The 13669-nt window shown below is 44.1% G+C and overlaps 1 long non-coding RNA gene across 3 annotated transcripts; it reads right to left on the bottom strand.

Moving 5' to 3' along the window:
• Window positions 1–438: 438 nt before the first annotated feature.
• On the bottom strand, window positions 439–13335 carry LOC310914431. Of its 3 annotated transcripts, none has more exons than XR_014591034.1 (5): window positions 12894–13335; window positions 7121–7281; window positions 3732–3970; window positions 1229–1285; window positions 439–535 (listed from the first exon to the last, which is right to left on the bottom strand). It is a non-coding gene; the product is annotated as an uncharacterized lncRNA (long non-coding RNA). The 3 variants fall into 3 exon arrangements; XR_014591035.1 differs by having other exon boundaries at window positions 1229–1282; XR_014591036.1 differs by lacking the exon at window positions 12894–13335 and adding an exon at window positions 8106–8169.
• Between the last annotated feature and the right edge of the window lie 334 nt (window positions 13336–13669).

The following is a 13669-nucleotide window of genomic DNA, read 5'->3' as shown; positions in this document are numbered from 1 at the left end:
TTTAGAAGGTGCATGGTGAGGTGTACCAGCTTAGGCTTAGCAGGAGCCCACACCTGGCACGGGGCTGACCTGACACCTCCAAAGGGGAATTTTGCCACCGGTTTCAATGGACGCAAGAAATGACAACGTTTTAATATGCACCAAAAAAAGCTGGTATTGACTGAAGGCTTACAGTCAATTGTCTTGCTCTGACATATTTTGCTTTCCACTGTAAATAAAGCGGATTTGATTGTAAACCACTCACAGGAGATGAGAAACAATAAGGGTCGGAGAGTGAACAATAGGCCTTCTGAGAAAATAGTGATTTCATACATTGGCAGTTGTTGTTATTCTCTGAAAATGAGTGCAGATGTTTTACTGTGCTGAAATCACTCAAGACTTTTATGGCAGAAAGAGGACACGGAGTAAATAAACTGGTGACAGGTATAATGAAAGACATTCCATTTATTTGCCTGTTCAGAGCTAGTTTATTCAAGGGAGCCCTGTTTTGCCTACCACAGGAAAATCCTTGAGACCATCTTGAAGGAGTGTCTTCCTGGAAAAAGAGAAGTGTGCAAGATCATTTAGCAAGCCCAGGATTTCTGGATGACAATCAAATAGATTACTTAATTCTTTGTAAGCAATTCCTAGAAAGCATCAGTTCCCAGAAAAGACATATATGAAGGCTCTGCTCCTCACTTGCTGGTGAGAAAACACAAGAGCTGTGCCTCCAGTAGTGAAGTGAATGTCATTTGAATTGTTCTCAGTGCTGTTGCCAAGGAAAATGTCCAGATATCACCGAACATCAGCCAGATAAAGGCCAGAGAGGTTTCCCAGCCTATAAGAATGGCACAGATCATACACTTTTCCTCTGTCAGTAAGTTACCTTCCTGTATGAGCTGATCCATTTGGGTTAGGATCAGTCCCTGCAGCTTTTCCCTGTTCAGTGGAAGTTGCCAAATAGTTCTGAGTTGCTGGCACCACCTTCTCCTCCAATGTCCAGCCAACCTGGAAAAACCCTTCCCTGCACTGCCCTTCTGGCTGTGGTGGGTGAGGGTTGGGGTCAGTATTGGGATCAGTTGCAGCCTTATTTGCTCCTTAGCACTAGGACAGTGCCACTCTGAGCTGTCATCCTTCAGGACAACTCTCTTGAGGTTCAACAGATCCCTCAGAAGCACCAATGATGGGAGGTGAGGGCATCGAGGACTCACAAGGTGCCACCTTTACCCAGTGCAAGGTTTGTGCTTACCTTGTCAGTCTACTCAAAGAAAACCAGGTGAGACAACTTCAGCTTCACTTGGACCTGCTAACACACGGGGAAGATAGATGAGGTCCTCAGGGCTTATCTCTGTCAGCTCACATTTATTAATACTTTGTCTGCTTTGCCTTCACTGGGATTTTACCTCAGGTTAATTACTCTGTATTTGCTAATGCCATGTAGGAACATGCATTTTTTTCTCCTGGTGAAGAGAAGCTGGATCCAGAGAAGAGCTCGCTTTTCCTGCAGCTTGCTGGAGCACTGGCATCTTTGTCTTTCAAAAATGCAGTCGGAAAAAATATCAAAACCATTCCTAATGAGGCTGTTGCTCCAGGTGAGGATTTATACCTTCTCCCACCAGGCAGCAAGCAATGCTGCTGGAAGCCAGCCTTGTACCTATCCCTGGTATTTATTGTGATCAGACTTCCAAGTCCACCACCCTTCCTAAACACAAAATGCCCAGAAAAAGTGTTTTAGAGAGAGAACTGCAAGAAGACCTTTCACTCAAAGGGACGCATATGATAACTTCAGCTTTTGTTCTTGTGACCTGCCCTTGCAAGACTGAAAAGAGCTTTGAGCACACACCCAGGAGAGCAGGAAATCTCTCCTTGGGATCACTTGTAAAATGGCCTGGTTTGAAAAACATGCTGCAGAAAGAATGAAGCCTGACTGCAGAGGAGAGCGGGTTGTTTTTGTTTTTTTTTTTTTTTTTTTTTTTTTCACCCGTGAATAGGATTTCGAGCTAGCAGCCAAAGTGAATCATTATACATCCTTGCCATATGCCACTTTCAATCAATAAGGCCTTATGCTCTGCTAACAATCATCCTAAACTATACCTATTAACAAGAATGCACATTTCCCCAGTAATATTCCACGCACGTCACCGCACACAGACTGCAAACAGTTGAGAGTGATCACAGCCGAAGGGAGATGGCTCCTGAAAGAACGTGTGGACACACACCACACTGTAGAGGCTGCCACTCTTACACGTGTAGGCTGGATTTTTGCTTTTTACTCCTACAGTCTGATGGGATTTTTTCCTCTCTTGCAAGCGCAGGCTTTCTTGGTGACCCAGACAGTTTATTTCCTGATGGCCCAAGAGTTCCTCAGAGGCAGCTGATGCTCTGAGGATAAGGTGCAGCAATAGCCACGGGGGATGAGATATGGCTGCAACAGGACCCCTTCAGTTTGGAGGGAGATGACAGCAGTCATCATGAACTAATCATCAGCATGATGACTTCACACCTGAACTAATCTCTCCGTAGAGATATGAAAACCTGCTATAGAAGAGAGACAGGTTTTGAGGCATGTGGTGCAGGAGCAGGAAGCACAGACTTTATTTCCTACTGACCACAGGTCACCTCTGTCTCCCACCTGCTGTTTCTTTTATCTGCTTAACATTGCAAACTCCTCCTGAGGGGTGTCATTTCTCCAAAAATACTGAGCCTGCTGAAGCAGTTATTGACTGGAATGCCACAGTTTGAGCTGCTCAGAGCAGCCAAGTCCTCCACCATGGGCACGAAGCTCTCGGCAGGTTCACCCCAATAAAGCAGAAATCTGCTCTTGGGCAGGTCACCTGTGGCTCCCTTGCGAGTCAATGGAGAGCCAGTCAATACTGTTGATGGAGTCTACAGTGATTCATCTCTTTCTAAAGGAGATGCTTAAAACAGAGCAGATGAACGGCATTATAAACTCACTTACTTCTCCTTGCTGCCTGGAAAGCCCAGCATGACAGCTCTCACTTAGAAGTCCACTCTGTAAATAACTGAAATGAGTTGACCCTGACCCCTCACAACCTTCCCCTGCTCTAGTGCCCTCTGCACCCCAGGCATTTGGTGCTGCAGCTCTCCCTGTATCCCACAGTGCACAAAGATTTACAGCTGGACTGAAGGATGCCACAGCAGAGAGGCAGTCCCAAACTCAGGCAGCTGAAACATTCCACCCCTGAGAAACATCTCACAGCCCCTGTGTGCCCCTGAGACCCCAAGCCCTCAGTTCCATGCATGAGCCAGAGCCACAGCACTGTGTGAGCTGGGATTGCATCAGCCCTGGGTGTCTGGCAGTGCAGAGCTCCACATAGACTATACACAGTCCTGATGACTAAGGACCCTGGATTAGTAGGGCATGTATAGTATGGCAAGTCCTAATACAATGGTCTTCAGATGCTACCACATCAAAACCCCTTCTATCTTCCTCTCACAGAGTGAATTAAGGCTTTGCTTATTCCTGTTCTATATCTAAAGGCTGTGTCTGCAACCCTTGTGTAGGTAACTGCACACGGTCTATGTGACACTCTTCCTGAGTAATCCTTGAGTGTTTTGCAAGGTTCAAAGTAAAAATTTGTTGCTAATCAAAAGGCATTGCTGCTCAGGTGTTTCTGTGTTGCAAAATAACCTCCAGTCAATCAAAACTCCTTCAAACAACGCCTGTCTATGCTTTTTGCTTTGCAACCTTGTTTCCTGTGGGAGAAGGTGGGAAAGGAGAACGTGCTTACCTTTGAGCACAAAGCTGTGCAACTTTGGGTGTCAGTGAAACCTCCAAAATATAGCTGAGGTGCTGCAGTGTCCTTTTTCTGGCTTTCTGTGCAAGTACACATCCATAATAGCATCATCTGTTGCAAAGTTTCACTTCATTTCTTCCTCTCTGACACAGTGTGCTCTTATTGAATCAAGAAAACCTTATTCCTCAGACAACTCCTCTTGCCTTTGATGAAGATTTGCAATCCTGGAAGGACTGTGCAAAATTTATACCCCTAATTTATCATATTTGGAGATATTAATGACACACAAGCTACTGGATTCGGTACCAGAGATCTGGCCAAACTGCTGCAGTCTATTTTATGTGTGAAGTAAATATGCAAGATCAAAGGGTTATCTCTGGCTTGAAAATGCATTAATACTACTAATATCAACTGAAGTAATTAAACCACATGTATTAGTTTAAGTATTTAGTGTAGATGTTGGCCCTATGGGATCCTCTCCCTTCTCTTTAACAACCACAGACATTTCAACACTGGCGAGGTCTTCAGGAATGGGGGCAGTCAACATGGGAAGAAAATAAGTTTTTGCCACAAAAATGCTCAAGATAATGAGGGATGAAACCTCAAGATCACAGCCCCAGAATCCAATCCCCACAATGACAAAACCAGGCAGTCCCATCGAGTTTCACATCTGGAAAGTACAGACAAACACCTCCTAATATGTTTGGCTGCTGTTTCTGGTTGATACAAGATGCACCTGCTCCCAAAGCAGCCCTGCACCCCTGGGGACCCTGTGAATGCATGGATGGGGGTGCAAGTCCTCCCTTATGGTAATGCCAACAGATGGCTTTAGTTGGGGCTGAGCAAACAAGGTGGTGGATATTTCACACAGAAAGGTTCCTTTTACAAGGCTTCAAAGGGCTGTGGCTGGTTGAAAGATGGATTCTGAATTGCCTGTGGCAATTTCTCCCTGTGGTGTCCCCAGGCAGGAGAGGCTGAGTATTTGGGACACGAGGCTGGTTTCTCACACGTGTCCTCTCTGACTTTGCAGGAAGGATGGCACCTATTGAGATAATTATTCCATTACTCCACACTACACCCAGAAGTGCAGCTCAGTCTCCTACACTGGTGTTTTTCTTCAGACACAGCCAGTGGGACTGACTCTGCACAGACATGTTGGGCTGCATTCAGAGCAAACTCAACTCCCTGAGCTGCAGCTAATTAGAAAGTTCTTCCAGTAGGTGAGAGAAGAGCTTTAGCCAAACTGTGATCTCCAGTCAGACTTCAAATCCACATCCCCAGTAACAGCACAAGTGTGTTCCCTACCCCGTGCAGACTTTTATTAGTATTTGTGTGTTGTCAGTTTTTTCATCCCTCATTTCCCTTTACATAGTTTTATTTTTCCCAGTCAATAAGAGTGATTTTATTGCTCTTAATTAGATTTCTTTAGGTTTCCCATAGTAATTAATGCACTTTTCTTCAGCAGTATAACCTATTACAGTAGTTAAAATATTAAATCATGACTGTTGCCAGACGTAAGGGAACAAGAAACATAGGTTTCTCAATAACCACTTTGTCTTCATATTTTGAATTAGTTTGCAGTCTGCTTTACATTTTTGGGTAAGTAATAAGATTTGTTGATTTGAATGAAGAACGATATAAAAATAAATTGCATTGTACTTTTAATTACATAGTCTTAATTTTTTGTGGTGACACTCCAGGCTCTCATATAATGTTGTTTAATGTTTACATCTCTTTATTGATTTGATAATTTAGATACAGAAATGTGGTTTAATTTGCAAATTTCAACATTCATTGTCGGGGTGCTGTGCTCATTAAGGAATCAGGGGAATTCTGCATTTCCCTCCATCTCCTTTACACACACAGAGGGATGTACATCCTGCATTTGCTTTTTCTGAGGCAGCAAATCTCAGCTACAGAGATGGTTTTCTTCTCCACCATTGTGCAACCATGAACCCACCTGTGCCTGACATTTCAAACCAGGGGGCTCAGTATGACATGGGCTGCTGCTCCAGGGAGCCCTTTTTTGGGACTGCTTGGGGGTGGTTGAAGGTAGAGGTGGGCAGTCACATATCAGCCTTGATGGGCTTTTTTCCTCACCTGGGAAGTCAAATACCCTTCACAGAACTCAGAGGGGTTTGAGTCCACCCTCCCCACTGCAGAGGGCACGGTGGAAGCAGATCTTGCAAAACTCCACAGAAAATGTGGGATGAGCCCCAACATCTCAAACCCACCTCTTCACTCACCTCAGCTCTCCTGGAAAGGAGCCTGGGACATCTCTCCAACCTACTCCAGGTACTGCCAGCCCCTTGGCTAAATTCCATCTCTACAAACCATTTTTGAGGTGGTGGTAGTTTAGGTTTAGTACTCCAAACACATTTCAGAGTTTCTACAAGTTAAGCAAAATCAAACTTTTCTTTCAAAAATCCATCACCACCAAACTGTTTTCTCCTCCTCTTCATTAATGATTTACTTTCTGTGGAATAAATGCACCAACTGAGGACAGAATCATTATTAAAATCTCAGTTAACAACACAATATTACTTTGGTCCTTTCATTTCCTCCACTATTATAAAATTCAAGATTCATTTCATTTATTAATATTAGCAATCTATTTTTTTTAAATTTTGATCAGGCACAAATTAAAAGGGGAATGATATTATGGAACTGGCAGTAGAACTTATTCCTTTTTATTCTTTTCTGTAAAATTTGCTTTTCCCCTTCCATTAGTTCTTTCTTTGTTTTTAATACTACCTTCTTTTGCTTTGATATTCTGGGTGACTTCATTTGATACCCAGCATTACTCCCATGGAAATCAACTGGAAGGGGCCAAGAGAATTTATTGGAAGGTGATTAAAATTAAGGGTCAATGAAGAGAAGGGCTGGCACATGGGTTTGGGAGCAAGGGAGCTGGACTCTGGTCTGAGCCCTGCCATGAAATTGCTCTGTGACTCTGTGCAAGTAATTTTATTTCTCTATTCTGCAGTTTCCATGAGTTTAAAGTAGGAACAGGAGTGTTTGCTGCTCATTGTTCAAATCTCCCAGCAAATAAAACGTGATATATCTGGGCTAACTGAGCAGGCAGGCACAGACCCTTCTCTCAGGAAAGCTGTGTCCTAGAGCAGCACCAGACAGTGAGGACAGGGGAGAACAGAGACAGGACAGAACAGAGACACACTATTTTTTTTTTTGAGGGCTTACAAATTGCTCCTGTTCCCTTTATAGCGGATCATTGTCGTTGGGCTCTAATGAGATTTCCCTTGTGTCTCTGTAACACTAAATATAACCTGTGATATTCCTCACGTGCAGCAGCTCCTTGTGGAAGAAAAGCTGGATTTTCAATCCTTTAGAATAACCAGCTTCTACAGTTATGGCACACGTACCTCTCAGCTTGATTCTGTGCCCCCACAATCCTGGGAGCTGCACATCAGCTCAATATGCATTTGATTGCTCTTGCAATCCTCTTGATTACAAACAGGGGATTGCTATTGTGGCAGGACTTCCCAAACGCTGAAGAACTGAATTCCAATTATTTCAGTTGCAACTGGAAGAAATAGGAAAAAAACCAAATGGATAAATCCTTTTAAGAGCTCCCAGTACAATCAACAACACCTCGACCATCCCTGCAAGAGCTCTGTCTAGCAACTTCCTGCAGTGCCAATTCCACAAGAGCCTGTGGGAACATCCCTGGGCTGAACTACGTGAAACACTGGAAAATTTTTCCTGATCTTTTACCTATGTTGCTCCTGCTGCAGCTGAAGCCCAATACTCACCCTACTTGCAGAAGGTACCAGGATACATTGTGCCACTCCTCTTTGCATCAGCCTTGCACGGATTTGGCAACTTGTTTTGCTCAGCTCAGTCCCTCTTCAGGCCACACAGTTCCCTCTCTCAGCTTTACCCCAATGGCAAATGTTCTACACCTCCAGCCACTCTTTATGCACCTCTTTGGGCTTTTCCCAGCCAAGCCATAGGTTTCCTGAGGTATGGAAATTGTCCTTGAGCCAAGACCATTGCCAAGTGAAATAGAGAGGTTGTCCCATGTCTCCTGCAATGTGCCTCTCAGAACAGGCATCCCAGAACTGCTGGATTTTTGCAGCACTGGGTTTCTGCTGTACTCCCAAGCAACACAGTCCTGGATCTTTTTTTTCCCTATGGCAGAAGCCTGGCCAATTGCTCTTCATCTTGCATTTGAGAAATTGATTTTAACTCCCCTGCCAGGGAGTGCAACATTTTAATTACTTCTGTGGATAAAGTCTGTTGTTCCCATTCTGATCTGGACTTAAGAGATAAGTAAAGCAAAGCCTATCAGAAATTCTGCAGAATCTTGAGCTGGAACCCAGGATACCAGAATACCCCAACCAGTACCTCTGCCATATGTCCTTCATCCTTCTCATCCTTGCCTCAAGCTATCCTTGGTTTTTTTAAAAAAAATCTTCTTTCTCCCTCCATTTTTTTTGTTGAATTCTTTTCTCACCTGGTGTTAATAACCACCTGCAAACATTTGAAGAAATGTAGGTGAATAATTAAGGGTCTATACAGCATCCCACAGCATGGATAGGCCACAAGAATAAAAACCAGATTGTTTGCACCCAGTATTACTGATAATTTCCCAGCTGCCAGTACCTGTTTCTCAAGACAAATCAGTTGCAAAAATAAAGGACAATATCAGTGGCCTTTGGGAGCAGGAGAGGCCTGGGTGAATAAAGGGCCAGGAAAATCAAGACATAAAATGCAGTCTTCCTTCCAAAGGATTTAACCCCTATTTAGGGAGCACCAAGACACCTAGAAATAGATAAAAAACTTGAGGCTGGCTATAAAAACATTTCTGTTTCATTCGTCTGAAATCCATGGAGAGGCACTGCCAATGCCAAGAGCCCATAATACCCTGGCATCACAACCTGCAGGGCTGTCTGCTCTCACTTGTGAATACATTTATCACTGATAATGTGCCAAAATGTCCAAGAGCTGAATACCGGGGAGCACTGGGAAGGAAAGCAAGTTCTCATAGGCATGACTGGGTGCAGCAGGATTCCTTCTGCATCTGTACTGGCAATGTGTCACTCTCACATCCCTACAAAACTAATGGACCAGTTACTGGAATCTCAACAGAATAGTTTTTATACTTTGTATTTGTTATGACACATGGGAATTTCCTATGTAGAAAGTGCACTAATACAGCTTGACAAGAAACAGTTGGTAGGCAGGTAAAGAGGCAAGACCAAGGTGGAAGCACATGAAAGGCAGAAATGGCTTGGATGAGTCCATCAGAGAGCTCTGCAGCATCCCAATGAGCTGCAATGCAACTGGGGAGAATGAATCCAGAGGAATCCTCCAGAGCTGAGGAGTGGATGACAGAGATGTTGGCACGGGGAGTCCAGGGCTTTAGCAAGGAAATTTAGCCCCTGAGATATGGGTAAGCAGCTAAGGGATGGAGTGAAGGTCATGCTGCACAACCAGGAATATGAGGAAGGGACAAAAGAATTGGATTGTTAAGCTTTGGAAGGATGAAGAGATGCAATCTTCCCATGTGAAAAAGCTGGAGAGGAGAGAAAATGAGGAATTGTTTCTCATGTGCTCAGTAAGGACCAAATTACATCAGGAAAAGCTGATGTAATTGTAACACAGGAGGAAAAAGTCCTGCAGGTGAAACTCTTAATGCCCTGGGAGGCTGGAGCACTGCAGGAAGAGGCTGGATGAGCATTCACCAGGAATGCCATAGGTCAATTAACCACTACCAAAGGGAGGAGGATGGATGGGATGATACGTGAAGATCCAACGTTAGCTCCCTGCTTGCACTCTGCCAGGATGTGGGATGAGCTTTGTCCAGAAGGGTTACACCAGCATTTCCCCACAAGACAGGCACTTTACGGTGTAAAAACCAACTCTGCTCCCAATAAAGACAAAAAGGAAAACTGCCTTATTGTAATGTCCAATTCATTACTCAATACCATGTAACACAATAAAGTTGCACTTTCAATCTTAGTGCATCTGCCTGGCTCTATTTATACTGTGGTCTTGAGTGTTTATCATCTCCTGCTAATGGCAATAGAGGATTTGCCACAAAAACTTAATTATTTGCCTTCTCTAAGAGGGTATTTTTCCTGATTAAAGCCTTCCTGAGAGCAAGGCAGGAAGCACTCAGCCCCACCGGGCATTCTTATACCCTAACCACTGAAATCTGGGACAAAGGCCAATAATCTGGGACAAACTCTAAAAATACACCAAACACTCCAGGACATATTTTATTGGTCCTTCCACACATGCTTTGAGTGTGTCAGGAGGCACAAGGCCACAGGTAACAGTGAAAGTTAACCCTGCAGTGCAGTCCAGCTGGCTGCAGCAGGGATATGGATGATTTTCTCCACCAAAACCATTTCAAAGGGATGTGGCACCTCTGTAAGAACTTTCCTGTTGTTAAATCTTAATTGCAACCAGTTAAAAAACCCTGAGTTGAGCTCTTTAAATAAAAAACTGGAATGTGAAAGACGTTCTTCTGCCAACTAAACACCTGGGGAGACAGGAAGGCAGGGGAGCGGGAGAGATGACAGGCTTTGGCTCTAGGCTGCTGTAGCCACCATATGTGCTTTAAAATACCTGCAGTGCACTTGCAGGTAAAACACCAACACCTGAACACAATGTGTTCCCATCCTCTTTTACAGGGGATGGTAACTTAAGCAGAAAAAGCTGAGGGGCAGTCCGAGGGCTCTCCTCACTCTGCAGATTCAAGGGCTGCTGTATTCCCAGGCTCTTTTTCAGGTGTTGCAAAACCCCAGAGGTTCTGCTGGCAGCCACCCAAAGGCACGCAGCACTTCAGGCTGCTCTGACCTGGCCCAAGCCCTCTCTGAGCTCAGAGCAGGTTTCACACCTCTCCCTTCCCCCAGACACTGTCAGCAACGTGGGCTGTTGTGCACAGCAAAGTGGAACGACCAGGGCACCTCAGCCCCACATCTGCAGGGTCACATCTTGGCTGGCCTCATGCCAACAATGAGGACAATTTCTTTAGCCCTTCTGCTTGTCCCTCTCATGCAGAGGCTTTGTAGACAGCAAGAATGCAAGCAAAACGATCTGCTGATGGGACCTGCATTTATTTACCTTCAGCTTTTAATGGAAGGAGGACAGAATGCTTTATGGCCACAGAGCAAGAGATTAATAGACTGCCATTACTGGAGGCTGTCAGTCAATAGGGTTGTCACCAAGAAGTGATTCCAGTGTTACTACACCAATTTGGGAACACATTTTTCCTGCCAGGCAACCAGCCAGTCTTAAACAGAAGGAATTTTGCTGCCGTGGCACTTGGTAAACTCTTTGAATGGTCACGTAGCATCAGCTGGTAGAAATATCTTCCTTCCACTGTATTTAACCTGCATTGACTTCAACTGGCTGCAACACCTGCTCTTGGAAGTTGGAAATATTTACTTTTTTATGAGCTACAGCTCATTAATGCTGTTATTTGTATTTTACAGGGAATCTGAGGCAGAGAGCTTAAAAGCAGGAGATGTCTAAAATTTAGGATTGTAATTTGGTCACATATACATATATATATATAAACTGTGCTTTTGCTGACTCCTGGTCACTGGCTTTGGAGCAGCCAAAGCTTTTGTACCTGAGGTTGAGGGAAGGCCCCCTGTGAGCTGTGAAAGCAGCACAGCCTGGTGTTTCAGGGGAATTTGAATGCTGGTTTCTCAGCACTAAAAGGCACAGTAGTGCTTGAGGGCATAAGACAAAGCTGGCAACCACAGGAGCCTTAAGTACAGTGCATCTCAATGACTAAAATACCTGAAAGGAACCTCAAAAGTCAGGCAGTCCTTTGGCACAATGACCTGGGTTAAAAAAGGATAGAAAATGCAGCCCTTTACCAATTAAACATATACAGTCATTGCAGAATTAGTCGTGTGGTGTCCATTATCCTCCTTGTCTGAGCACAGGAGTCTCCAACAGGAGTGTGGGTGTGCTTTGGTGGCCAGCAAGCTGGCATGACTTGGGGGTATGGATTAGAGCCTGGATTCTCCTTTTTAGGGGCAGGTAACACTCCAAACTATCCAGCATCAACCATCCTGCAGAGCCTTCATGCAATTAAGTTCCCCACCCAAAAGGCCAGACAAGTACTCCTGGATTTAAAGAGGAATAATTTTAAAAGGACTGCTATTTACAGAGGTAAAAATAATGAACTATGCCTCAGAAGTCCTAACAAAATCCATGGATGAGTAAAATGACACTAAAGCTCTGACCTGAACAAAGCTTTGGCATGTGGCTCTGATGCCAGCTGACGTGCCAGTGGCTGGTATTTACACTCTAATCAAAATACAGCTGAAAACCAAGGGAAAAGTTCAAATTCTGGGGGACAGCACAACTGCTGGATTGTGGGCATTTCAGTAACAAATCCCTTTGCTCCGTATATTCCCTGCTAATTTGTCAACATCTGATGCCTTGCTCTTTAGTCTGGAGCTAAGAAAAGCTATCAAAAATATAGTTTAGGGCCCATTCTGTCTGCTGTATCACTTGCTATTTTTGCCAGCCACACTGAAGCCAGACTGCAAAGGGCAAATTTGTCAACACGGGTGGGCTTTTTTAGTGTGAAGCCCAAGGGCTCGTACAGACAGTAGCAAAGACTATCCACGTCTGGAAGTTCAGGCTCTGATTTCAAGCTGCTTCAAATATAGAAATTCCAGCAAAGTTAATTGTAGCTGCATTATGGGGAGGTGACAGCAGCGAGTCCTTAGAAAGCTGAGGAAGGTCTAAATCTGCCTCAGTTGTGCTCCCTTTGGAGTGAGGCAAGTCCACTGGGAGCAGAGGATATTGCCCAGGGTAATACTGGGTAAAAACCCTACTGAGAAATTCACAGTGAGATTTGATTTTGTTGACTCAAGGAATGCAACAGCATTCCTTGAAAATATGGACAAAGCTCTTTAGCAAAACCACCTTTTCTCCACATGTTGAGAACTGTGCAACATCACCCTGCTGTATCAACTGGTCTGTGCTTTTAAAAGCTTCCTAATTGTGCTCACAGCTGAGAACTTGCCTTACCGTTATATTAAGAAACAGCTCCATAGTGTGGGTTGGTCATTACCGGGAAGCACTTAATTACAATAAAATGTGTAGTTAAAGTGACAATTTATTTACTCAAGGTTATGAATATAAATTGGTTTTTCTTACCCATGCATTTTGAAACGGGGAGGCAGAGGCTGGGATCCCAGGAGTTTCTTCAGGCTGGGTGATTTTCTGCAAGTAGCTTTAGGAACCAAAATGGAAAGTGAAGCCTGTGAACCAGTTTGCTGCCTCGAGGCCACAGCACACAGCTCCCACCTGTTGCAAGCAATGTGAGTTTTGCTTAAGAAGTCTGGAAACGGGTCCCTTTAATTGCACCAGAGCTCTGTAACCTGCAATGAACCAATGCTGAGCTGAAAAATAAAGCCCCGTTAGTGAACACTTAAAGAGATAAAGAAAATGTTGGGCCCTCTCCTCCCAGTATTTTCCATGTTTTATAACACCTCTGTCAGTATAAATTTCCATTCACTGAAGAAATTACACTTCACGAGCGCTACAATAGGATTTTAAGATAAATGACATGCGAGCACTGCAGTTTTGTGCGGGCTTAAGTGATCCAAGTACCTCAATCACGTGCGTGGTATCAAAATACATGAATTTGACTTGTTACAAGAGTCACACGACAAAGATTGAGTGTCATATGAGGCTGCAAAACGTAAACCATCTCAGCTAAAACTTATTTTAGCACGTGAGAGTTTTTTAACTGGTAAGTATAATTATTTAAAAGCAGTCTGAGCTGCGCAGCTCTAATGATAGGTGAAAACAGAAAACAGCTCTTGAGAGCACTGCTGGTAAGGGCACTTCTTGCAAGCACTGCCTGCTCTTAGCACTTGCTGCCTTTATGCACCACTATTTCCGAAATTCTTGGAAGGCTGATGAAGTCT

The sequence above is a fragment of the Zosterops lateralis genome (genome assembly GCF_965231275.1).
Source record: "Zosterops lateralis genome assembly, chromosome: 1".
Lineage (NCBI taxonomy): Eukaryota > Metazoa > Chordata > Aves > Passeriformes > Zosteropidae > Zosterops > Zosterops lateralis.
The sequence above is the reverse complement of the archived record's forward strand: the minus strand, read 5'-3'. Positions and strand labels throughout refer to the sequence as shown.